Source organism: Bos javanicus, chromosome 7 (genome assembly GCF_032452875.1).
Source record: "Bos javanicus breed banteng chromosome 7, ARS-OSU_banteng_1.0, whole genome shotgun sequence".
Taxonomy (NCBI): domain Eukaryota; kingdom Metazoa; phylum Chordata; class Mammalia; order Artiodactyla; family Bovidae; genus Bos; species Bos javanicus.
In genome coordinates this window covers 92464764-92490933 of record NC_083874.1, presented here as the reverse complement: position 1 = coordinate 92490933, position 26170 = coordinate 92464764, and the positions used below count along the sequence as shown (strand labels likewise).

At 38.7% G+C, this 26170-nt stretch overlaps 1 long non-coding RNA gene across 4 annotated transcripts in view; it reads left to right on the top strand.

The window, feature by feature from the left end:
* The window catches only part of LOC133251671 (uncharacterized), a 159693-nt gene that overhangs the window by 115063 nt on the left and 18460 nt on the right, over positions 1-26170 (top strand). For all 4 annotated transcript variants that reach the window (XR_009737726.1, XR_009737727.1, XR_009737728.1 and 1 more), the window contains one exon: positions 3793-3869. This is a non-coding gene — a long non-coding RNA (uncharacterized LOC133251671). The remainder of the gene's footprint in view (positions 1-3792; positions 3870-26170) is intronic.

Here is a 26170-nt window from a genome sequence, read left to right as displayed (position 1 = left end):
TGAAAGTCACTCAGTGGTATCTGACTCTTTGCAACCCCATGGATTGTAGCCCACCAAGCTCCTCTGTCCATGGAATTCTCTAGGCCAGAATACTGGAGTGGGTAGACGTTCCCTTCTCCAGGGGATCTTCCCGACCCGGGGGATTGAACCCAGGTCTCCTGCGTTGCAGGCTGATTCTTTACTGTCTGAACCACCAGGGAAACCTGAGTGCCGAAGAATTGATGCTTTCAAATTGTGGTGCTGGAGAAGACTCATGAGAGTCCCTTGGACAGTAAAGAGATCAAACCAGTCAACCCTAAAGAAAATCAGTCCTGAATATTCATTGGAAGAGCTGTTGTAGAAGCTCCATTACTTTGGCTATCTGATTTGAAGAGTGAACTCACTGGAAAAGAACCTGATGCTGGGAAGGATTGAAGGCAAAAGGAGAAAGGGCGGCAGAGGATGAGATGGTTAGATAGCATCACCAATTCAGTGGACATGAATTTGAGCAAACTCCGGGAGATAGTGGAGGACAGAGGAGCCTGGCGGGCTATAGTCTGTGAGGTCTCAAAGAGTCAGCAACTGAACACCACCAACAACAGAAAAGCTTTTAGCATCATGTCAGTTAACATATCAGAGAAGGCAATGGCACCCCACTCCAGTACTCTTGCCTGGAAAATCCCACAGACGGAGGAGCCTGGTGGGCTGCAGTCCATGGGGTTGTGAAGAGTCGGACACGACTGAGCGACTTCACTTTCACTTTTCACTTTCATGCATTGGAGAAGGAAATGGCAACCCACTCCAGTGTTCTTGCCTGGAGAATCCCAGGGACGGGGGAGCCTGTTGGGCTGCCGTCTGTGGGGTCGCACAGAGTCGGACACGACTGAAGTGACTTAGCAGCAGCAGCAGTTAACTTACTCAGTAAATATTTGTTCCTATCCCATGCAAGTTTGTTGTACTAACTGTCTTTACTGGGAAAAACAGCTATCTGTTAAATAAATTCACCCTCAGATGGAAATACAAATTGTTAACATGAGTGCTCTACTAATTTGATTACTGATGGATATTAGCAGGGGAACTATAGCAGTATTCCTGGTGCTTGAGGAAAAGCTAGCTGATGACAGTCATCTGCTTTTGACCAGCCATCTTTTCTTCTCTGTGCTTGTGAAATGGTCTATGACTGTCACTGAAATGACTTCTAACAAAACCCCTTAGTTTATAATAGTTCAGTATAGGATATTAAAATATTCTTGAATAGCAGTATTAGCTTCTGAAAATACAAAAGAGGTATATAAAAATAACCTATAATGATGCCAACCACAGGTAATTGCTGTAAATATTTTGGTATGGTTTATGTATGTGTGCTGAGAATTTTAAGTCATAACATTTTATTCATAATTGTGATTTAAATGGCTGCATGGTATTTATTTTAAATCTAAGCTTTGTTTTGAGCTTTGCATTTTTTTTTTTGTCCTTCTTCTCTAGTAAGTCAGGTTGGAATACACATCTTTATATATATATAAACTTTATTTCTGATTATTTCTTTAGGTTAATTCTTAGGAATAGAGTTACTGGTCAAAGAAAATAAACAGTAATATTTTATAAATGTTATTCCAAATTGCTTTCTAGAAAGGTATCAGTTTATACCCCCATGAACCCCAAATGTGACATTCTGACAGAAGAGAGTTACTTTTTTGAATATACAGTTTGGCTGGTAGTTAAGACAGTTGATTTGTATATAGTTTTTTGCTAATTGATTCTTGTGTAATTGATTCAATTTGGCACTTATTTAGGAAGAGGCCAAATAACATTCTAATGACCAATGGGATCTTGACTGAGATTTTAAGAAAAGATAGCTTTTAGTTTAAAAGTAATGATTAAAGTAATATTTGTTAAGTGGTAACTGGTATGCCAGTGTGCCATAGTCATATCTTGATTTTTTTGTATGTGTTATGAGGTCTCTTCAGGGCTAAATGCTGTAGTGATTTTTAGAGGAAAATGAGATTCTTCTAATGTGCCATTAAAATATTTGCATTATTGGCAGTATACATTATAGAGAAACTTGAGGGTAAAAATCAGCTCATTTTATTTTGTAGTAAAATAAAAAATAGGGAAAATTTGCTAACATGATAATATCTAATGAGGGAAATGTTCTGTGCAGATGTCTGGTTTTCTATTAATCCCTAAAATGACTATATACTTTTATGTATATGAGTAACATCAGATACAAACATGTTTCTAGGAATATACATCTACTTAAAAAAAGATAAACACAACATGAGTTTAGAATTTTAATACTGTTTTAAAGGTGATTTAAACCTTTGGATAATGTAAGTTTTGAGATTTCAACAAAGATCTAATATCTATGTATGCCACTTCTGAGAGTTATTTAGATATTTTTTCTCTTGTTTAACTGCATTTAGTACAGCTTCTAACACAGAGAAGTAAGAACTGAGTCCTGTATAATGTATCATTTATGGGGCACTGGGAAAAGTAATTTTACTTGGTTATTTTTGAAGCCTCCTTCTAGGCACACTGGCAACCAATTTTATTATATATATCTTTATGTATATATTATATCTTTATTCTAGCATGTAGATAACAAGGTCATATGCTTTTCAGCTAACACAAAGGGCATATGAAAAGGAAAGAGAACTATTTTTGTTTTGCTTCTGTCATTAGTGTTAGTTGCTCTGTTGTGTCCGACTCTCTGTGACCCCCATGGACTGTAGCCCGCCAGGCTCCTCTGTCCTTGGAATTTCCAGGCAAGAATACTGGGGTGGGTAGCCATTCCCTTCTCCAGGGGATCTTCCTGACCCAGCGCTCGAACCTGCTTCTCCTGAACTGGCAGGCGGGTTCTTTACTGTCTGAACCACCAGGGAAGGAGTTTTCATATTATCTTTGTACATTGGACACCTTTTCATATTATACTATGCTAATAGCGGTGTCACATTTCATTAACACCAAGTTAGTGGAAATGAAAAGCAGAATGTTTTGTTGCTCTTACTATGGTTTCAGGTTTTTGTCCTGTAAATACTTAACTTTTATGGTAATGAATTATTTCAGAAGGAGAGTGCCTTAGGGAGATATGTTCTGTTTTAAGCCAGAGTAGGCTGCTAACCTAAATTTGGACCTATCCCTTCCAAAGTAAATATATTGTGACATTAATACGGATAAATACAAACAGTTGTTGTATTTTGCACTCTTGAACGTCACTGAAGTCACAGCTTCATTGAGGAGTGGGAAGAGAGATATACATGCACAAATGACCACCCTTTGCATTGAAATTGGCATTCTTCAGTCCTGGAACTAAGCAAAACAAATAATAAAGTCACACTGCTAGCTATACATACTTTACACTAACTTCACACCAACCCTATTGGACTTGATAGTACGGGCTTGAATGTACAATGACAGAGACAGGGAGTGTGGGTTTGGAGAGTTGGAGAGATGAAACAGGGGTATGTGTAGAGGAGATTAATACTCTAGGCTTTTGATTTTTAATTTGCGTAATTAACTTTTTTCTCTCTCAAGTCTTGAATATAGAGTTGTAATTGGAATTAATTTAAGCATAGGTACCAAAATAATGGAATAAATCATTTAAGACAAGTATCTTGTTTGTTGTTGAATATATTGATTAGCTTTAAGTAGGTGATCATGTTAGTTTATAAATCTTAATGCCTTGTTACTTGTAAATATGCTTGGTATTAAAAACATCTCTCCTCGCTTTGATTTTTCTTTGGTATCTAAAATTAATGGGCAAAACATGAACTTTATTATGAATTCCTCCTAAATTTTTTTTTTTTTTTACAGTTTATTTTCTCAAGACTCCTTTTGGATTACAGAAATCATGTTCTTCCTGTAGACTCCTATGGAAGAATTTAAAATGAGTAAGTTGATGTTCTGGGGTATTATATTTTGAGAGGTATTTGACTGAAATTAATATATATTATTATGTTGGCTGCTGCTAATGTGTCAGAAATTATCCTTCAAAGAGTCGAGTTGAACACCGAGCCCAGTGTCATTTGATGAGAGCTGAGAAGAGGCACATGTACACAATCATTTATGAGTCTGACGAGACTGCTTGTCAGTTTTCTTTTGTTTTAGCTTGTATCAGCACTGGGGTCAACTTAATAAAACAAGGTAATGCTAGGCCTAGGGTTTAGGCCCAGCATACTTTAGTGGGTGTGTCATAAGTTTTAAAAGCAGTTTGAGGATAGAAGTCAAATATGTTGAGTCTGTTGTACAACACAGTGCCCATAGTTAAAAATATGATAGTGTGCACTTTAAAATGGTGAAGATAAATCTCATGTTTTTCACTTTCATTTTCTTTATGTGCTCTTACAACAGCACAAAACCACAAAAGAATACAAGGAAATTTTTGAGAGTCTAGATATGTTTGTAGTACCTTAATTGTGGTGATGTGTGCACACATGTCCAAACTCATCAAAATATATACATTAAAATATGTGCAATTATCTATATGTCAGTTATACCTCAGTAAAACTAAAAATGATGATTATCTTTTAAAGATATGTTCTGGAGAAGGAAGAAAAGAGCATTAAACAGATGAATTCCCAAAGCAGTCGGGATTCTTGATGTAGGAGGAGAAAGGGAGTGCCTTCACGTTTGTTTTTCAGTCTGTTGCATTGATGATGAGTACCTGATACTGATCATCAATGTACTGATCATCAGTACTGATACTGATGTTGATGCTGATTTTGGTGTTCTTAGCATCTAAAGAATATCAAATATACTCTTTAAGAGTTTCTCATTAGAGATCTTTTCTTTTACTCAGGCCACTGATTCACAAGAAAAAACCTTGTGAAGGCAATATACAAGTGAAAAACAATTTATGACTGAGGAAGCAAAAGAGGACGAGGAAGAGAGGTGGCAAAAGTGGGTGCATAAGGGCTTCCCAGGTGGCGCTAGTGGTAGAGAACACACCTCCCAATGCAGGAGATATAAGAGACATGGCTTCCGTGCCTGGGTCAGGGAGACCCCTGGAGAAGGGCATGGCAAACCACTCCAGTATTCTTGCCTGGAGAATCCCATGGACAGAGGAGCCTGGCAGGCTACAGTCCACGGGGTCACAAAGAGTTGGACACCACTGAAGTGACTTAGCATGCAATATTGCTAGAGGAAACGTGAGAGGAAGGAGAATGACAGGGAGTGAATGGGATTATAAAAAGAGATTTTTCTCCATTTTTCTCAGGCTTCTGCCATCTGTGGCCTGGTCTCATTCTTTTTCCTTCCATCCTGCCTACTATCCTCTAGCTATTAAAAATCTTACTCTAATTCCGATGCTAATCTAGTTCCTTCAGCCTTCTACCTTTCCATCTGTGAGTATTCTAGATTCACATGGCCACCATTACTATTACTGGTCTTCTTATTCCACCGTCAGTTGCATTTGCTGAAAGCTTTCCTTGAATAGTCAAATCTTTCACATAGTTAATTCAGTAGATTCCCTGTCAGTGATAATTCACTGTTGCCAGGCATTGTTCTAAGCTCTGGGGATAAAATAGTTAATGAGATGAAATCTTGGTCCTCATCACACATATATATATTGCAACAGATGAGTAAATATGTATTTGATTTGCTGTAGGGAAAAAAAAGCAGATTAAATGGGTAGAGAATAACATAGTATCCTACTTTAGAAAAAGCAGTCAAGGAAGTTTTCTCTGTGGAGGCGATACTTGAGCAGAAATCTGAAGTGAGGAAACAAACCATATGAGTTTCCCATATCGGAAATGTAGCTGAGTTTCCCAGACCAGCTACATATCGGAAGTGTGTAGCTGGAAGTGGAATGACTCAAATGCAGAGGCTTATGTTTGATGTCTTCAGGAGTTAGTAAGAAGCACAGTGGGTAGAGGAGGAGAGTGGTAGGAAATGAGGTTAAGAGTTAGGCAGAGGCACAGTACAGCCTAATCGGGACCCCAGTGAAGCCCTTGGACTTTATTCTAAGTGTGATGGCAAGTCATTACTCTTAGCAGGTCGAGAGCAGGGAAGCAATGTGGACTTACTTCCCTTGAGGAGTATTTTTTTCAAATGAAAGTAGAGATGCAGGGTATCAGGAGAATTCTAGGTTGCAGGAGAATTCTTATCCAGTTGCATTTATTAATATAAACACTTCGGTTCGGATAGGAAGTAGTTGTTCAGGGATAGCCTCCACTGGATAACACTACTCAAGTTCTATTTTACCTTTGGAAGAATGTTACAGTGCTATAAGGTACTGTTTTCCTAGAAAGATTTTATTAATTAGTACTTCTAGAGACCAGTGGAAATGAAGTCAGTGGAGGCTGAACGGGGAACCTAATATCCTGCCTTCCTATCTTTTTCATTAAGCCTAGAATATAGAAGTGCAAGTAATACACTTAAACTTATCAGTTTGTTACAAAGAGTTAGATTTTGCTTATTATTTTGTATAGCTATTCGTGTCAGACTTTTCCCAGCCACATCCATTCACTATTGAGGACAGATGAAAGAGCCATTAGATGAGCCATTATCTTTGTGAGATTAAATGCACTGCACTTTATTACAAAGTTTTGAGTATATTAAAGCCAGGAAAGCTTTATTAATGGTTTATTAATAGTCTACAAGGTGATAATATTATTTTAGAAGTTTTAGTGAAATTTATTGTAAGTAGGAGTCAGCAGACTGTTTCTGTAAAAGGCCAGATAGTAAATATTTTGGGTTTTGTGGGCCATATAGTCTCTGTTTTAAATCTTGTTGTTACTCTGCACAACTTTGTCATTGTAGTTCAGATGTAGTCATCAGATCAGATCAGATCAGATCAGTCGATCAGTCGTGTCCGACTCTTTGCAACCCCATGAATCACAGCACGCCAGGCCTCCCTGTCCATCACCAACTCCCGGAGTTCACTCAGATTCACGTCCATCAAGTCAGTGATGCCATCCAGCCATCTCATCCTCTGTCGTCCCCTTCTCCTCCTGCTCCCAATCCCTCCCAACATCAGAGTCTTTGCCAATGAGTCAACTCTTCGCATCAGGTGGCCAAAGTACTGAAGTTTCAGCTTTAGCATCATTCCTTCCAAAGAAATCCCAGGGCTGATCTCCTTCAGAATGGACCGGTTGGATCTCCTTGCAGTCCAAGGGACTCTCAAGAGTCTTCTCCAACACCACACTTCAAAAGCATCAATTCTTCAGCGCTCAGCCTTCTTCACAGTCCAACTCACACATCCATACATGACCACTGGAAAAACCATAGCCTTGACTAGACGAACCTTTGTTGGCAAAGTAATGTCTCTGCTTTTGAACATGCTATCTAGGTTGGTCATAACTTTCCCTCCAAGGAGGAAGCGTCTTTTAATTTCATGGCTGCAGTCACCATCTGCAGTGATTTTGGAGCCCAGAAAAAAAATAAAGTCTGACACTGTTTCCACTGTTTCCCCATCTATTTCCCATAAAGTGATGGGACCGGATGCCATGATCTTTGTTTTCTGAATGTTGAGCTTTAAGCCAACTTTTTCACTCTCCGCTTTCACTTTCATCAAGAGGCTTTTTAGTTCCTCTTCACTTTCTGCCATAAGGGTGGTGTCATCTGCATATCTGAGGTTATTGATATTTCTCCCGGAAATCTTGATTCCAGTTTGTGTTTCTTCCAGTCCAGCATTTCTCATGATGTACTCTGCATATAAGTTAAATAAGCAGGGTGACAATATACAGCCTTGATGAACTCCTTTTCCTATTTGGAACCAGTCTGTTGTTCCATGTCAGACAAAACATAAACTAATGATTGTGATTGTGGCCCAATAAAACTTTATTTATAAAACAGGGGTGGACAGGTTTGGCCTGCTAACTCATGCTATTAAGAATCTTGTGAAAATTATGACTGCCATTTATTGAGCATGAACAGAGTAGTGGGTAACGTTATGGATACATTGTATTGTTATTTAATTAATCCTGACCACAAAAAGGAAGCTGAGGCTCAGAAGTTTTAAAATTATTACTCCAAGTTCATACAGCAAATTGCAGGGTCATTACTAGAACCCAGATTTATCTGTGAGTGTGGTGATAGTCTTTGTTTTTCTTTCTAAAAATATTTCTTTATTTGGCTGCATGAGTCTTGGTTACTGCATGTGGGCTCTTTCATTGTGGTGCACAGACAGACTCTCTAGCTGTGGCCTGTGGGCTCAGTAGTTGTGGCACCTGGGCTTGATATACTTATTCTTTATATGAAGGAAAATGCTCTGTGAGTTTAAGAACTTTGCTTTTAATAATCTAAAAGAACCAGGTCACTAAAATATAAAGTTGTGCTAGAATGATCTTACTGAAAATCATTTTATAACCAATAATTCAGCTATTGGCCAAAGAAAACTCTGAAAATTTAAATTAGGGTAACCAACTAGTGATTACCAGGATACCAGTATCTCCCTAAGCTATTCACACTGCTGGGATCATAGACATTCTTAAAACCTACTGTGCTATACCGATTGCCTTAAAGATCTCTCTTTTTTGTTTTTTGAGGGGCTACATTGGCTGCCCTGGGTAAAGTCTTGGAAGAAAGCTCAGCAGAATTTAAAATTTCTCTTCTCAAAATTCTAACCAGGGGCCAAAAATACCTCTTGAAAAGGCTAGTAAGCAGATGTGAGGATCTTTCATCCTAAAGTGTTAGATGAAGTTAAGTGTCCAGTTAAACTGTCATCTTAGCTTCACCATCTTTGTGCTCCTGGCCTGGAAGCAGACTTGAGTTACATATAGATTAAATCAAAATCTGCCTTACATGAATAAATCCTTGAAAAAAAATACATTTTCTCTTTTTCTCATGAAAGCGTCTAATGGCTCTGTAACTTCAAACCTCACAGTGGAAGGGTACTGAAATTAGGAGAACTTTAGTGTTTTGGCATACCAGTATGTGTGTATGTGTGTTTGAGTATATGTTAGAAGATAAGAAAAACTCTACAATTAAAATCCCTTTCCTTTGGTTTCTTTCCCTTCAAGATTACAATTCCCTTTCTGATTTTTGAAAGTGTGATCTGATTATATATTTAAAGTAAATAATTATTTATTGGGTATCCACTATATGTCAGGCATGATGGTATAACATAGAGGGTATAGATAATGAGTTAAACACACTGTCTTCAAGGAGATTACCAGAGATTAATACTCAGTATTATGGCTTGGTGTTAAAGATTCTGTCTGCCAACCAGATGTGGGGTTTGATCCCTGGGTCAGGAAGATCCCCTGTAGAAAGAAATGGCACCCCACTCCAGTATTCTTGCCTGGGAAATCTCATGGACAGAGGAGCCTGGCAGGCTACAGTCCATGGGGTCTCAAAGAGTCAGACATGACTTATTGACTAAATAGCAACAACAAGAAATTAAATGCTAAAACATGAGTAAGCACATAGGAAAGACATATAACCGTACTTTGGGAGTCAGAGAAGGTTTCCTGAAAGAAAATTTGAGCTAAGTCATGAAAAATAGGAGCTAGACCAAACGAGAAGCAGGATAATCTTATTTGAATTTTCCCCAGTTCAGTCAACATGATATATCTGAATGAAGCATGCTTAAAATATCATTTAAAAGGAAAAAAAAAAGAAAAGAGGCCTGTTTTTTGAATGCCCTGAACCAAAAGAAAAGATAGATTTGACACCAATCACCTCTTCTGAGTCTAGTAACAGGAAGGGCATGTTTGCTTATAACCTGAGCATTCTCTTCATCAGAATAAATGTGGCTGGCAAAAAAATAAAATAAAAATGGCCCTTCTTGACTGTGTTGGACCCCCTTTTCATTACCAGTTCTAACAGAGGAAAGTCTTAGAGTTCAGCTATGCTCATGAATGAGGAAGAGAGAAGTTTTGATGAATTAACTAAGGTCTACCCCACCCAACTTACATTTTGCTCCACAGTTTTTGATGTTAGAAGTGGGCTAATCTTTCTTTCTGTTTTCCTTCCCCCCTCCTCCCAGTAATATAATCACAAATAGAATTCCAAGAAACATTCGACATAAATTCTGACCTTAAAATACTTTGTAACTTTGACAAGTTTGGGCTTTATCCTGAGGGCAATAAAATGACATAACCAGATCATTACAGCAGCAACGTGAAGAATGGGTGAAGTAGGGGAACGCTAGGGACGCTGACACAAATTAGGCATGTAGGTGAGAGCGGGTAATGATGCGAACCAGGGTGAAGGCAGGGGAAGTCGAAATTTAGATGGTAGAATAATTCAGACATGGTGATGCTCTGGATATGGTGAATGAGGGGCAAGAGTCAAGACTGATGGTCAGGTTTCTGACTTGGGCAGTGGAGTAGACAGAGGTGCTTGTATGAAGACTGAGGACACAAAGGAAGGAGGAGCATTAAGGAGTTCTTAAGCAGCTGCAGCTGCTAGGCTGGCTCACCACACTCTGTAGATTCCTGTAAGAAGGAAACAATGAACCCAGTCAGATTTAGACAGTTTATTGCTCATAGCAAAGTAGTCAGTATAATCTGCATGTTCATATTGGTTCCCCAAGTCCTGTAGTACAGAATGAGGCTCAGGGTGATGCCATGCCCTCAGATGCAGGTGGATCTGTGTCCTCCCAGGCTTGTAAAAGCCTACTAGCAAAACTGGCCAACCTTGTCTCAGAGGATGACATTATCTTTATTATCCTTGTCAGGGAACAGTATGCCCTCTAACCTGGAGGGATAGACCATTCCTACTCTGAGGCACACAGAAATACCGTAGAGAATAGACTCCTAACAGCAAGATAATGATTTCAGTTTTGACATAATGAATTTGAAATGCCCATTATATCTAAATCAAGGTATTCAGTAGACAGTTAACTATTTATAAGAATATTCAGTATAGTACTTATAGAAGTGAGATAATAAAAAATAAAATCTATGAACTTTAGCTATGTCAAAACAATACTATTGATAGTAATTTTAAAGACAGTTACAGCAGGTGGTTACCAAGTTACCTAATTAAACACTATGATATCATTAAATGTGTAAATTTATTATTGTATTCATTACAAACTGAGTTCACATAGACTTAGTCTTCTGTTGCTTGTGGGATTTGATTATCTGCTAATAACCTCAAAACCTTAGAAAGTAGTATGGTTGCAGGATATTTATGATACACTGTGGAGCTGGCCTCTGACTGTGCCTTTTGTCCACTTTAGTCTAAACAAGTCCTCTCCAATAAAAATAAAATATAAGCGAGACTTCCCTGGTGGTCCTGTGGTTAAGAATCTGCCTTCCAGTACAGGGGACATGGGTTCAATTTCTGCTTGGGAGCTAAAATCCCACATGCTGCTAGGCAGCAAAGCCTGCGCACTGCAACAAAGACTCAGGACAGTCAAAAATTCAAATAAAATAAAATGTGAGACATGTATGCAATTTAAAATTTTTAGTAGCCACATTAAAAAAGTAAAAAGAAACAGATGAATTTAATATTTTATTTAACCCAATATGTCAAATATTGTTTCAACATATAAACAACATAAAATTATTAGTGAGATATTTTATATTTTTTTCATACTAAGTCTTTGAAATCTAATGTGTATCTTACACTGATGTGTGTCTCAGTTTGGACTAGATATATTACAGAGTGCTCAACAGACATGTGTGGCTACTGGCTACCATATTGGACAGCTCAGGTCTAGCCCTCAAGAACAAGAAGCTGTATTTCATCATATGTGATGAATATAGTTCTTCTTTGTATGTTAGAAGACTAAATACTATGCTGTGCCTTTTATCTTAGATAATTGAGTACTATAGGATAACTAACATTATAATGAAAAAGCAAATGGCCACTGAATTTATATATATATATATATATATATATATATATATATGTATATATTTTAGAGATCGTGAGTTTCACTTAAAATCAGTTCTTACAGTGCTTAAAATAGTTATCTTTGTAAGTGAGTTAGGTCTTTAGATGTATCATTGGTAAATCACTCAAGGATTTTACTAGATGGACTAGGTAGCCAGGAGGTTTAAAGTATAGTTTGGGGTACATGACTTACTCTTCAAAAATCAGTTACATGTTAGGAGAATTTATTCTATCCTATTATATTATGTAATGAGGCATCTCATCATTTTGTGGCCTGTAAGCATTTACTTATTTGCTGTGTTGAAAAATGTATTGATTCCTCTATACAGAAGCATCTTGAAACCTAAAAGATGTCTATTATGAAACTTAATGAAAAATAGATGTTGAGGGGAAAGGTAAGCCGTCTATATGCCTTCAGTATAGGAGCTAGAAATAATATACTTTGGAAAGTCTGAAGTATGTTAGTAGTTTTAGAAAAAGACTAGGTAAGTAGCTTGACAAACTTAAGATCTTCTAAGAAACTGATGATGCATAGTAATGACTTACCAAGTTTGCCTTGGAAAAGTGCTGTTAAGTCATGGACTTTGCTGTATATTTTAGCAAGGACACTTTTAACCCTGATCTGTGAAATGTAATCACATTAAATTGTATATTGAAACAACATACTCAGGGAAAAGTGAGTTTCTCTGCTGAATGTGAATGAAAGCACCTGACTTATAAAGTCTTGGATATCTCTTTGATGGTGATTATTATCTGTGATTCTTTGTTGAGGGTTTTTTGCTTGTTTTTTAAAGACTTACTTGGGATAATCAAATGTTAAATGTTACATAGTTTAAAACATATTCTTTTAGAGAGCAGTTTTGTACGGCAAATAGTTCTACATTATTCTAGTTTATTGATACTTTTATTTAGGAGTAAACAGTTTTAAAAATTAGACTGATTCATAGCAAAATGATATAGATGTGGATATGCTGTGTATAATAAGGAAGTGAACTGAATAAGTGGATCAATAAGGAATCTTCTGCTCTGCTCTCAGAAGAAGCAGAGTGGGTAGCATCTATTTTGTTTCAATGACCCAGAAGGACTATGCATATACCAGTAAACACTTTGGAAAGTTTGTCAATTGACTGTGGTAAAATAAACCAGTGAGGGTTAAGATCATGTTTCTGACATAACCATTGATGGGTTAAACCGATTGTTATTTTATATCTTGCTTTGGAATGGAGCTTTGGGAATGAAGGGTTTATCATCAAGAGTTTTCAAAGGGTGTTTTAAAAAGTTTGAGAACATTTGTTCTGCTGTAATAAAAGTGGTCAATGGAGGCCTCCCCGAGAAAGGAATGTTTGAGCTATGGCTTAAAGGAGACGTGGGAACAGCTACAGAGCTGCCTGGGGAGGAAGCTTCCAGGCCAAGGACACAAGGGATGCCAGGCCCTTAATGCAGGAGCATGCCTGGCAGGTTGAGGGATGGTGTGGTAGCCAGTACAGCCACAGAAACAAAAGGATTACCATCATTTATTCTCTGTCTTCTCTGTATTCTAGATACTTTTTATACAAACCTGACTTGAAATAAGGAAAATTGGAGGAAAAAATATTATAGCAGAAAAATGGGTTTCAAATTTTTAAAAGCATTGTTTGGAAACAAATCCCAAAATAAAAATAAAAGTGATGTTAAAGCTCACAAAGGGATAGGGACATGTCAAAAGGCCTCAGTAGTCAGATCAGAGGGACTCCCACTGGCCAAATCTGAGAGAATTCAGCTTCAAAATAATGAGATTGAGTGTGTGCTAAGTTGCTTCAGTCATATACGACTCTGTGCCACCATGGACTGTAGCCCGCCTGACTTCTCTGTCCATGGGATTTCCCAGGCAAGAAAACTGTAGTGGGTAGCCATTTCCTACTCTGGGGGATCTTCCTGATCCAGGGATGGGACCCTCATCTCCTGCAGCTCCCACATTGCAGGCAGATTCTTTACCGCTGAGCCAGGGGGGAAGCCCAAAGAGATTAATAAATGCTAATCTATTAAATGAAAACATCCATGAGTTCATACTTACAGTAAACAAGTGAATAAATAAGGGGATCAGATCAGATCAGATCAGTCGCTCAGTCGTGTCCGACTCTTTGTGATCCCATGAATCGCAGCACGCCAGGCCTCCCGGTCCATCACCAACTCCCGGAGTTCACTCAGACTCACGTCCATCGAGTCCGTGATGCCATCCAGCCATCTCATCCTCTGTCATCCCGTTCTCCTCTTGCTCCCAATCCCTCCCAGCATCAGAGTCTTTTCCAATGTGTCAACTCTTCACATGAGGTGGCCAAAGTACTGGAGTTTCAGCTTCAGCATCATTCCTTCCAAAGAAATCCCAGGGCTGATCTTCAGAATGGACTGGTTGGATCTCCTTGCAGTCCAAGGGACTCTCAAGAGTCTTCTCCAACACCACACTTCAAAAGCATCGATTCTTCGGCACTCAGCCTTCTTCACAGTCCAACTCACATCCATACATGACCACAGGAAAAACCATAGCCTTGACTAGATGAACCTTTGTTGGCAAAGTAATGTCTCTGCTTTTGAACATGCTATCTAGGTTGGTCATAACTTTCCTTCCAAGGAGTAAGCGTCTTTTAATTTCATGGCTGCAGTCACCATCTGTAGTGATTTTGGAGCCCAGAAAAATAAAGTCTGACACTGTTTCCACTGTTTCCCCATCTATTTCCCATGAAATGATGGGACCGGATGCCATGATCTTCGTTTTCTGAATGTTGAGGCTTAAGCCAACTTTTTCACTCTCCACTTTCACTTTCATCAAGAGGCTTTTGAGTTCCTCTTCACTTTCTGCCATAAGGGTGGTGTCATCTGCATATCTGAGGTTATTGATATTTCTCCCGGCAATCTTGATTCCAGCTTGTGTTTCTTCCAGTCCAGCATTTCTCATGATGTACTCTGCATATAAGTTAAATAAGCAGGGTGACAATATACAGCCTTGATGAACTCCTTTTCCTATTTGGAACCAGTCTGTTGTTCCATGTCCAGGTCTAACTGTTGCTTCCTGACCTGCATACAAATTTCTCAAGAGGCAGATCAGGTGGTCTGGTATTCCCATCTCTTTCAGAATTTTCCACAGTTTATTGTGATCCACACAGTCAAAGGCTTTGGCATAGTCAATAAAGCAGAAATAGATGTTTTTCTGGAACTCTCTTGCTTTTTCTATGATCCAGCGGATGTTGGCAATTTGATCTCTGGCTCCTCTTCCGTTTCTAAAACCAGCTTGAACATCAGGAAGTTCACGGTTCACATATTGCTGAAGCCTGGCTTGGAGAATTTTAAGCATTACTTTACTAGCGTGTGAGATGAGTGCAATTGTGCGGTAGTTTGAGCATTCTTTGGCATTGCCTTTCTTTGGGATTGGAATGAAAACTGACCTTTTCCAGTCCTGTGGCCACTGCTGAGTTTTCCAAATTTGCTGGCATATTGAGTGCCGCACTTTCACAGCATCATCTTTCAGGATTTGAAATAGCTCAACTGGAATTCCATCACCTCCACTAGCTTTGTTTGTAGTGATGCTTTCTAAGGCCCACTTGACTTCACATTCCAGGGAATAGGATACCATATAAATAAATGTAGGAGGAATGATAGTGTTAGGAAATCACCATTTTGCAACCATTTTAACCACCAGGCAAGGGTCATCCATGGATGCTAAAACCAGTGAGTGAGAAATGGATGAGGGCTAAGATATTTACAAAGTTATAAAAATATCTTTCCATGAATTGTTCTTTAATTACTAAGTAAAACATATTTTACAGTGGAGTAACCTTGTAGATACTACTTTAACTACTTAAGTAAGTAAGCACAGTCAGTATCACCAATAACTGGACGAACCATATTATATGTTTCCTGATGTGATACACTGAAAAGAACACAATATCATTTATATAATGTTTCTGCCAAAAATGTATAACCTAAATCTAATTATGAGAAACTAGACAAACCCATACTGAAGGTTCCTTTTACAAAGAAAATTGTTTGTACTATTTATAAATGTCAGTATTACAAAAGGCAAAGAAAGGCTGATTTTGGACCAGAAAACATTGCTGTAAAAGGAATTTTGGAGGCAGTTGAAAAAATTTAAGTAAATTGTATAGATTAGGTAACAGCATTGTGTCAGTATTAAATTTCCTGATTTTGATTATCATACTGTAATAATATAAGTGAATATCTTTGTTCCTGGGAAATCTACCTGGAAGTATTTAGAGGTAATGGAACAAGGTTTTGTAACTTTCAAACAGTTCAGAAAATAAAAGATGTATACTGTGTAAAAAGAGAAAGAAGAGGAGAAGAGAAGAGAGAAAGGGTAGGAAAGAATGATAAAGCAGTTGTGGCAAAATGTTAAAGTCTGGGTTAAGCACATACAATAGTTCTTTGTACTGTGCTTGTAATTTTCCTGTATATTTAAAATTATTTCAAAAAAGTTGTAAGCAAAAAGTGATGGTGTTCTGGATGAATTAGTTCTGGAACACCTTCTATATGATATTGCTCCTTCATTAATTTTCTTCTAAAAAGAACGTCTGAGGCACCCCTGAATACAATCTGAAAATCACTGCTCTTAAAATGATGATTCCTTCCAGCTATGAAAACAGAGAAAGTGGAAAGTTTTACATATAATAATGATATTATATATGCAAGAGGATAACTGATATTTTCAGTTATCTAGCTCTGCTGCTGCTGCTACGTCACTTCAGTCAAGTCCGATTCTGTGCGACCCCATAGACAGCAGTCCACCAGGCTCCCCCGTCCCTGGGATTCTCCAGGCAAGAACACTGGAGTGGGTTGCCGTTTCCTTCTCCAACGCATGAAAGTGAAAAGTGAAAGTGAAGTTGCTCAGTTGTGTCCGACTCTTAGTGACCCCATGGACTGCAGCCTACCAGGCTCCTCCATTCATGGGATTTTCCAGGCAAGAGTACTGGAGTGGGGTGCCACTGCCTTCTCCATATCTAGCTCTAGCAAGAGGTTATTTGCAGAGATTGTTGGTAATTATTGATGAACAGTTTTTTAAAAAAGGAGCATATGGAAAAAAGTTAGGCAGTAGAGCAAAGTCTGTATTTGGCCCAAGGGTTCAAGGGAGAGACTACTTGTAGGTAGTTAGGAAGAAGATTTTTAAGATGGCTACAATAAAATTTAGGGTTTTTTTAGGTTTAAATTTACAATTGAAATGAGGTTTAGGGAGGTTCAGAGCATGTAAATTCTAGTTTATGTTTATGATTGTGGTAATGTGGCTGCTATCACTAAAGTGAACTTTGTAAGTCTGAGGACAGATGATGAAAAAAAGATTCAGGATAGATATGAGAGCAATCAAAGGAGCAGTGTGAAAAGTATCATACCTGAGGCCACTTTAGCTGTGGTACCGAGTTAGTACCAGTTAGTCCTCCTCGGAATCAATATCCATAATGTCAGAGAAAAGCCCTACCTGAGCTTGGTATTTCCTTGTAAAGTTAACAACGTAATCTCTATGGTAGATAGTACTTTAGAGAGGACAGAATTTGAAGGTCTAGAAAACATTGTGAAGCCACTGAAATTATGGAATTGTTTTAAGATGCGAGCAGCAAATGAATCACTTTAGTTTGGCTGCAAGGGAATTCTAGTTTTCTTAATGGAAAAAGAAAACCAACAAAGGAGAACAAAATAACTTATCTACTTTTCACCTATTTGTGAGCTAAATACTAAAACCTTATAAGAGATGAGGAATGGCAAAAGACAGAAAATTAGTGTATAAGATACGAAAGAACATTGTTTTTAGACCTGCCACAATATATTGAAACTACCAGGGGGTAGTTTTGGCATAGAAAGCAGACAAAGAAAGAACGAAAATAAACTTTGTTAAAAGTTGTAGCTGTTCCCTTCTCCAGGGGATCTTCCCAATCCAGGGATCAACCCAGGTCTCCTGCATTGCAGGTAGATTATTTACCAGCTGAGCCACAAGGGAAGCTCAAGAATGCTGGAGTGGGTAGCCTGTCCCTTCTCTAGCAGATCTTCCTGACCTGAGAGTTGGACCGAGGTCTCCTGCATTGCAGGCAGATTTTTACCAACTGAGCTATCAGGGAAACCCCTCAAATTATGCATACATCAAAGTGAAGAAGAGCAGTAATGCTTACAATATACTGATGCTTATATATACATAACCTGTGGTTTCTTGGCGATTTGGAAAATAATAAAATGAAAAATGGCTCCTTATGGATAAAGGTGATATGTGAAGTGAAAGTTGCTCAGTCGTGTCTGACTCTTTGCGACCCCATGGACTATACAGTCCATGGAATTCTCCAGGCCAGAATACTGGAGTGGGTAGCCTTTCCCTTTTCCAGGGGATTTTCCCAACCCAGGGATTGAACCCAGGTCTCCTGCATTGTGGGTGAACTCTTTACCAGCTGAGTCACAAGGGAAGCACAATTGGTATTCAGTTCAGTTCAGTTCAGTCGCTCAGTCGTGTCTGACTCTTTGCAACCGCATGAATCGCAGCACGCCAGGCCTCCCTGTCCATCACCATCTCCCAGAGTTCACTCAAACTCACGTCCATCGAGTCAGTGATGCCATCCAGCCATCTCATCCTCTGTCGTCCCCTTCTCCTCCTGCCCCCAATCCCTCCCAGCATCAGAGTCTTTTCCAGTGAGTCAACTCTTCGCATGAGGTGGCCAAAGTACTGGAGTTTCAGCTTTAGCATCATTCCTTCCAAAGAACACCAGGGCTGATCTCCTTTAGAATGGCTTGGTTGGATCTCCTTGCAGTCCAGGGGACTCTCAAGAGTCTTCTCCAACACCACAGTTCAAAAGCATCAATTCTTCGGCACTCAGCTTTCTTCACAGTCCAACTCTCGCATCCATACATGACCACTGGAAAAACCATAGCCTTGACAATTGGTATAAAAATGAATTTTTCTTAGATTTTCGGAAAATACAAACTTAAAAAGGGATGTTAAATGGAAAATGATCTGCATTTTTAATCTTTATGGGCATGATATTAAAATAAATAGAACTAACCCAAAGAGGAAAGCATGTTAACAAAAGGACCTGTGGCTGTTGACAGCGTATAGACGGGGTGCTTTATGAAGCTTTGCCATAGAACCACCAGTGCAATGGTTCTATACAATACAGTATAGTGGTGGTTGGAATAAAGGAGTAGGAGAATGGGTAATTTAATGACCACTTATAATAGGTGTTACCCTCTAAGATATGATAAAAGCAACCAAATGCAGCACTCCGGGGCACAAGATGATTGGCTAAAGGAGTTGGGAAGATGTCCTAGTTGGTGGACCTTTGCTTGGCTGTTCAGGGAACCTTTTTCTCCAGATATTATCTGCTGCTATCTGTAGAACTCAAACATGGAGGGCTCAGTGGTTTGCTGGTCTCTAGAACATCTTGTGTTTTAATGATCATGATAAATGCTTAAAGAATATAAATATGGTGTTTCTGTGGTATTAATGACTACATGTCTTCTGATTGGTGTTTTCATTTTAATCATCATTTAAGTGATTTCCCAGTCACAGATTTTATTTAAAAGCTTGACTATATATAAAACATCTGACATTTTTGTTATTATAATGGACTAGGTTTTAAACACTGGGACTACAGTTCTACCCAGTGAAAAGCACAGGTGTTCTAACAAGCAATAATAGCAAATAAGATGTGGTGTTTTTATTTTGTAAAACAGTATGGACGTGTATAGTACACACAAGGATCTAGAATATCAGGCTGTTTTAACAGTAATCGATTTTAGTAGAATTTACTTGATTTAACATCTTCCTTTTAGGTTGGAATATGTTTTCTTAAAGAGGATCAGACAAATGCCTCATTCTGGGAACAAAGACTTTTGAAAGCTGACAGCTTACTGACAGTTATGATGAGCATTTTATTTCAGACTTATAAAACATATTAATCATGCTTGTTCACAGTATGGTGGTCCAAAGAGGGTTATATTCTTTTTGAGAGATACTTTAACTGAAGAGCATGTGACACATCTTCCACGAGTACAAAGCTACAATTTTCTTTCTTCCTTCTAAATGAGTAAATACTTTTCTCAGGTTTAAAGAAGGAAGAGTACTGCAGGAATCTGTTTATTATCAGACTATTTGCAAAAGACCTCTGCACCATTCATTGAACCTTGAAAAACACTCGAAAATATGGGTTGCATTTGCAAACTTCAGGGTATGACACGGGAAGCTGGCAAGCTGCCTGGCTTCTACTTAAAGAATTGTCATTCTGGGAAAAATAAATTTCTCTAACTAGACAAAAGTCAATGTTTTCATGTTTTACTGCAATCAAACTGATAGAGCTGACAATTTAATGTCTCAACACTTAAAATATCTGTGGATAATCAGTTACCTCAATCAATCATAAACACAAATCCTTCTATTTTTGAAGCTTGTGTGTCTGTGACTAAGATATAAGACAGTTGGGTGAGCCCCTTCCCCCACAACACCTCATCATCTACCCCCCACCCCCCACCAGCCTCCTAATATTCCTGATTTGTCTTTAGCTATGCAGATATTTATATACATTTTGCATCTGGAAATAACTTTTAACAACTCAAATGTGATCAAATTTAGAAACTTTTCTTTCACTGTCCTGTTTTATTTAATTTTTATGGGTAGTTTGTAGACTGTATGCCTGTCAGAAAAATGTGGAAGTGTGCTGGCATTCCTGCTGAAGACATCATTATGAGTGGAAAAATGCTCAAGGCTTTTTCAAAGTGGGTGCTGAAACATACATTTCCTTTCTCTGACTCCAGGGGATGCTGGTAGCTACCCCAAACAGACAGGTATTTTGGGGTCAAATGGTGTAGTGCCAAGCCCTCAGGATTTCCTGGCAAGCACACTGAACGGCTCACTTCTGGAAACTAATCATGATGATGATGATGATAAAGCAAGGGAGGCAGTGACAACAACATAAAAAGCCGCCTGAGGAGCTGGATTCCAGATAGCTCTAGATTTGGTGGAGCTGACAGGTTCAGTTCTCTAAGCTTTGGTATTGATAATGACGGGAAACTTCAGACAGTTTTAGAAGTCTGTTTCTATTAAGCTATGCTGTGCTGTTTTTGCAACTTGAGAACAAGTTTACTGGGGCACAACATTTTTCTTTCAACATGGTAAGAATTCATGTGATGGTGTTACATTCCTCACAGATAATTACTCTGAGCACGCAATAAGCCAACTTTAAAGTATTCTTTTCCGTATTTTTCATGTATAGTGATATATGTGGGTATATGTATATATAGGCAAACACATTCACCACCACTGCCTCCTTTTTGTTTCTTTGATTACTTAGGACTTTGCAATCAAACCAAGCAGAGTTTTAGGACCCTTGGGGCAGCATCTTTTAGTTCCACATCAGGCAGCGTTGCAAAACAATCAATCTTGCTCTTGCACTCACTTGGCGGAAGTGCCACGACACGGATTGTGCAGTGCTTTGCTCTTGCCATGAAGCCTGGGTGACAAAAGTTTTTACAAGAAGCTGACTGTATTTGAGGTTATGAATATGCAATGATTCTCATTAGTATTGAAGCACCAGAGCAGGGGCTGACATCCCCCGCCACTTTGAGTTGCTGCAGAATCGGCTAATGAATTGTCTTGCTTTTTCATGCACACAGTCTGCTCTTGTGGCTTCTAAGTTCCAAGGGGAGTTGCCCAGTTTGAGTAGACCATTGACTGCAGAAATTAATTGTCAGGAATTGCTCGTGATTTTATGAGATAATATTTAAAGAGTGCTTAGATTGTCAAAACAGAAACTTTATATGATGTTATTATAAATAGGAAGATTTAGAAAGCTCCATGAGAACGTATGTATGTTCGTATATACACAACTGTATATAGATATGCTTCCATCCTAGATTACTGTACAGTAAATACATCTAAATATAGATGAAATCAAGTAATAGAAATCTGACATTTTGCTGATTTGTCTATTATCCTTCCATACAGAACAAACAGAGATGATAGAAAATTCCCCGAATGAATAGAGTTGAAACACAAAGCTATTCCATCAACTCTTTACCATATTCTTTCTTTCTTTTTTATTCCTGGGTCTCTGCCAAACATTTTGCAGCTCATACACATACCATCTTTCATGAATATGTTACTGATAAGGATACATTTCTAGCCACTGATTAAGATATCTGAGCTGATTTGCAGTGTGTAAGGAAATGCAGAAGTGCTCAGACATCATCTAGAATGGTCCCTTTTCAATAGGATAAATTAAATGTGTTTTTCTACGCTCCTCCTCCCTTCAAATTTCCTTTCACTAAGAGGAAACTTCTGTGGCTTGCTGCAGATTGTAAAGAATGGATTGAATTGAAGTGGATAATATATGCTAAAAGGTAAGGGATATGTTACAAACTGTGCAAGTAGGGTAATGAACAAAGGGTAAGTTTTTATATTAAAGAGCTTGCTCTACGTTCATGTAATGAAAAGGCATCCCTTGCACCAAAACAGGTATGTGTTATTTTTGTAGAGCTTTGAGGAGAGTGTTATTACAATTGGCATACATATTCAACCCCTCACTGGGAATAAGAACAAAACTAAAACCCAGGAACATAAACATGTAAGGGTACTAAGTATGAGCATAGCTTAAAATAAATGCAGTCTGACAAAAGTGGCTCAATTACTGTATATCAAACACTTGTCACCTCTGCTGGCCTTAATGCCTTCACACGACTAAGAACAAATCAGTGATAAAATCTCAAGAAAGATGAAACCAGTCTAGGCCTTTGCAAAGACCATCAGTCCTTCCACAGAGCTGTGAAATTATTTGTTCATGTAATCTTGGCTTCCTATTTAATGGACATAACACACCATCCACTCCTAGACCAAAGCCACCAAAGGCAATCTTTTTCTTATTTTTTTTAATTGGACACAGAGAAGACCAATCATATCTGATCATGTAACAAGCTACTAAATTATTCCGTTTTGTTCCTAAATTTGCATTCTGATTGTATTTTACTGTCTGTATAGGATTTATTTTTTTATTTTTATTTTTAATTGGAGGCTAATTACTTTACAATATTGTAGTGGTTTTTGCCATACATTCACATGAATCAGCCATGGGTGTACATGTGCTCCACATCCTGAACCCCCCTCCCACCTCCCTCCCCATCCCATCCCTCAGGGTCAGCCCAGTGCACCAGCCCTGAGCACCCTGTCTCATGCATCGAACCTGGACTGGTGATCTGTTTCACATATGATAATATACATGTTTCAATGCTATTGTCTCAAATCATCCCACCCTCACCTTCTCCCACAGAGTCCAAAAGACTTTTCTATACATCTGTGTCTCTTTTGCTGTCTCGTATATAAGGTCATCATTACCGTCTTTCTAAATTCCATATATATGTGTTAGTATACTGTATTGGTGTTTTTCTTTCTGACTTACTTCACTCTGTATAATAGGCTCCAGTTTCATCCACCTCATTAGAACTGATTCAAATGTATTCTTTTTAATGGCTCAGTAATATTCCATTGTGTATATATTAAACAGCTTTCTTATCCATTTGTCTGCAGATGGACATCTAGGTTGCTTCCATGTCCTGGCTATTATAAACAGTGCTGCAATGAACATTGGGGTACACGTGTCTCTTTCAATTCTGGTTTCCTCGGTGTGTATGCCCAGCAGTGGGATGGCTGGGTCATATGGCAGTTCTATTTCCAGTTTTTTAAGGAATCTCCACATTGTACTCTGTAGTGGTTGTACTAGTTTGCATTCCGACCAACAGTGTAAGAGGGTTCCCTTCTCTTCACACCCTCTCCAGCATTTATTGTTTGTAGACTTTTGGATCACAGCCATTCTGACCAGCGTGAGATGGTACTTCATTATGGTTTTGATTTGCATTTCTCCGATAATGAGTGATGTTGAGCATCTTTTCATGTGTTTGTTAGCCATCTGTATGTCTTCTTTGGAGAAATGTCTGTTTAGTTCTTTGGCCCATTTTTCGATTGGGTCATTTATTTTTCTGGAATTGAGCTGCAGGAGTTGCTTGTATATTTTTGAGATTAATTCTTTGTAAGTTGCTTCATTTGCTATTATTTTCTCCCATTCTGAAGGCTGTGTAGGATTTAAAGAACTCACTGTTTTAAGGTGCCTGTGTGTGTGTGTGTTGTGTTAGTCGCTCAGTCATGTCCAGCTCTTTGCGACCCCATGGACTGTAGCTTGCCAGGCTCCTCTTTCCATGGAATTTTCCAGGCAAAAATACTAGAGTGGGTTGCCATTCCCCTCTCCAGGGGATCTTCCTGACCCAGGGATTGAACCCATTTTCTCCTGCATTTCAGACAGATTCTTTAACGACTGAGCCACGAGGGAACCCCTTTTAAGGTGCCTATGTAATCAGAAATACAGTACCTTTATAATCACTCGCAAGAGTTTTCTGATTTCTCTGTGCTATTTTCGTAGGTATCCAAACATTTGGAAAGGTCTGCTTGGTTATGTGGAAATAAAGTATTCAACTCAGTGGAACACATTCAGATTTTAAAATATGAAAGTGGGAAAATTTTAGCTGAAACATTTATATTTAAACATAAAATGTTCAAATTTAATGGAAATATTAACCAATATCTGTTTCTATGACTATGAGAATCACAGTATAAGTGAAAATAGTTTTAATTGTATAGTTTTATAAAACTATGGAGGTTTTACTTTGGCTTGTAATTATTAGCATCTGCATTTTAGACTTTATGATGGCCATGAAAACATTATTTATGGAAGGTTTATTCAAATATACGGAGAAGGCAATGGCAACCCACTCCAGTACTCTTGCCTGGAAAATCCCATGGAGGGAGGAGCCTGGTAGGCTGCAGTCCATGAGGTCGCTAAGAGTCGGACACAACTGGGCGACTTCACTTTCACTTTTCACTTTCATGCACTGGAGAAGGAAATGGCAACCCACTCCAGTGTTCTTGCCTGGAGAATCCCAGGGATGGGGGAGACTGGTGGGCTGCCGTCTATGGGGTCGCACAGGGTCAGACACGACTGAAGTGACTTAGCAGCAGCAGCAGCAGCATTCAAATATAATTTGGTGCTTATTGCTTTTATCAGATATTGAAGTCTGATGAAATAAAATGCAAGGAACTTGTGCTTCTGAGGCCTTTTGTTGGTTGTTGTTTTAGTTGCTAAGTCATGTCCTACTCTTATCGCTACCACATAGACTGTAGCCCACCAAGCTCTGCTGTCCATGGAATTTCCCAGGTAAGAATACTGGAGTGGTTTCCTGTTTCCTTCTCCAGGGGATCTTCCTGATCCTGCATCACCTGTATTGGCAGGCAGATTCTTTACCACTGAGCCACTAGGGAAGCCCTTCTGAGTCCTTACTGACAATCATGTATCACACCTCCTTTTCTGTACACAACTATAATACAACAGCAGACAAAACAATATATTATGTTGTTTCTATTCATATTATGCTAAGCTGTCCTGCTACATATCTGTAGTAGAATTTGGACCTTGCAAGGAAATGGCTAATATACATATGGATTTAGGCAATTATCTGCTTCCTTTTTCTAACTCTATAACCGAATATATCCGTAATTAATGTTCTGACATGGTGTTGTGCAGTGGACCAAGAACTGGAGTATCCTAAGGCAGACCAAGCACCAGAGATAACCCGATCTCTATCTTTCTCTCTTTCTGTCTCTGCCTCACACACACACCTCACAGGGGAAGGAATGAGAGAAGAGTTCAGCCTTTGATGAGCTTACCTAAAATTTTGCCAGTAGAAGTTACTTTACTTTGAGCATATATGTTCAAAGCTACATTTCCCTGTCAGCCATAACATTTATTGAGGACAGTCTGGGTGCTGGGAGTGGGGAGAGGTAGATTAGGAGAATCCTGGGGATCGGGAAGTTTACAGTGAAACTGCAGTGAAAGATAGCAGGAGGATGTTGGGGATTCATTTATGGAGCTTAATATCAACAAATGTAGATTGATCTAGTGCACATTTAGTGCCAAAGTGTTTCAGAGCTGCCATTGCATTGTGAGAACAGCCTCAGCAGGGACAGCTGTAGAGACTTCTTACAGGAGACAAGTTCCTATTTGGATTTTGGAAGTTTCAAGATTCTATTAAAATGTATTAAATTTGGCTTTAACTTTGGAACAGGACTTCAGTGTGTGTAAATTCACCTTATATTGATTTCAGTGGTCATATTTTCTTTTGAAGTGATATAGTTTGAAGTTTAGAATTGTATTTAAAATGTGCTTTTTTTTTTTCCACTTAAGCATTATTTCCTTAAGTGGGCTTCCCTGACAGCTCAGTTGGTGAAGAATCCACCTGCAATGCCGGAGACCCCAGTTCGATTCACGGGTCAGTAAGATCTGTTGGAGAAGGGATAGGCTGCCCACTCTTAGGCTTCCCTGGTGGCTCAGCTGGTAAAGAATCTGCT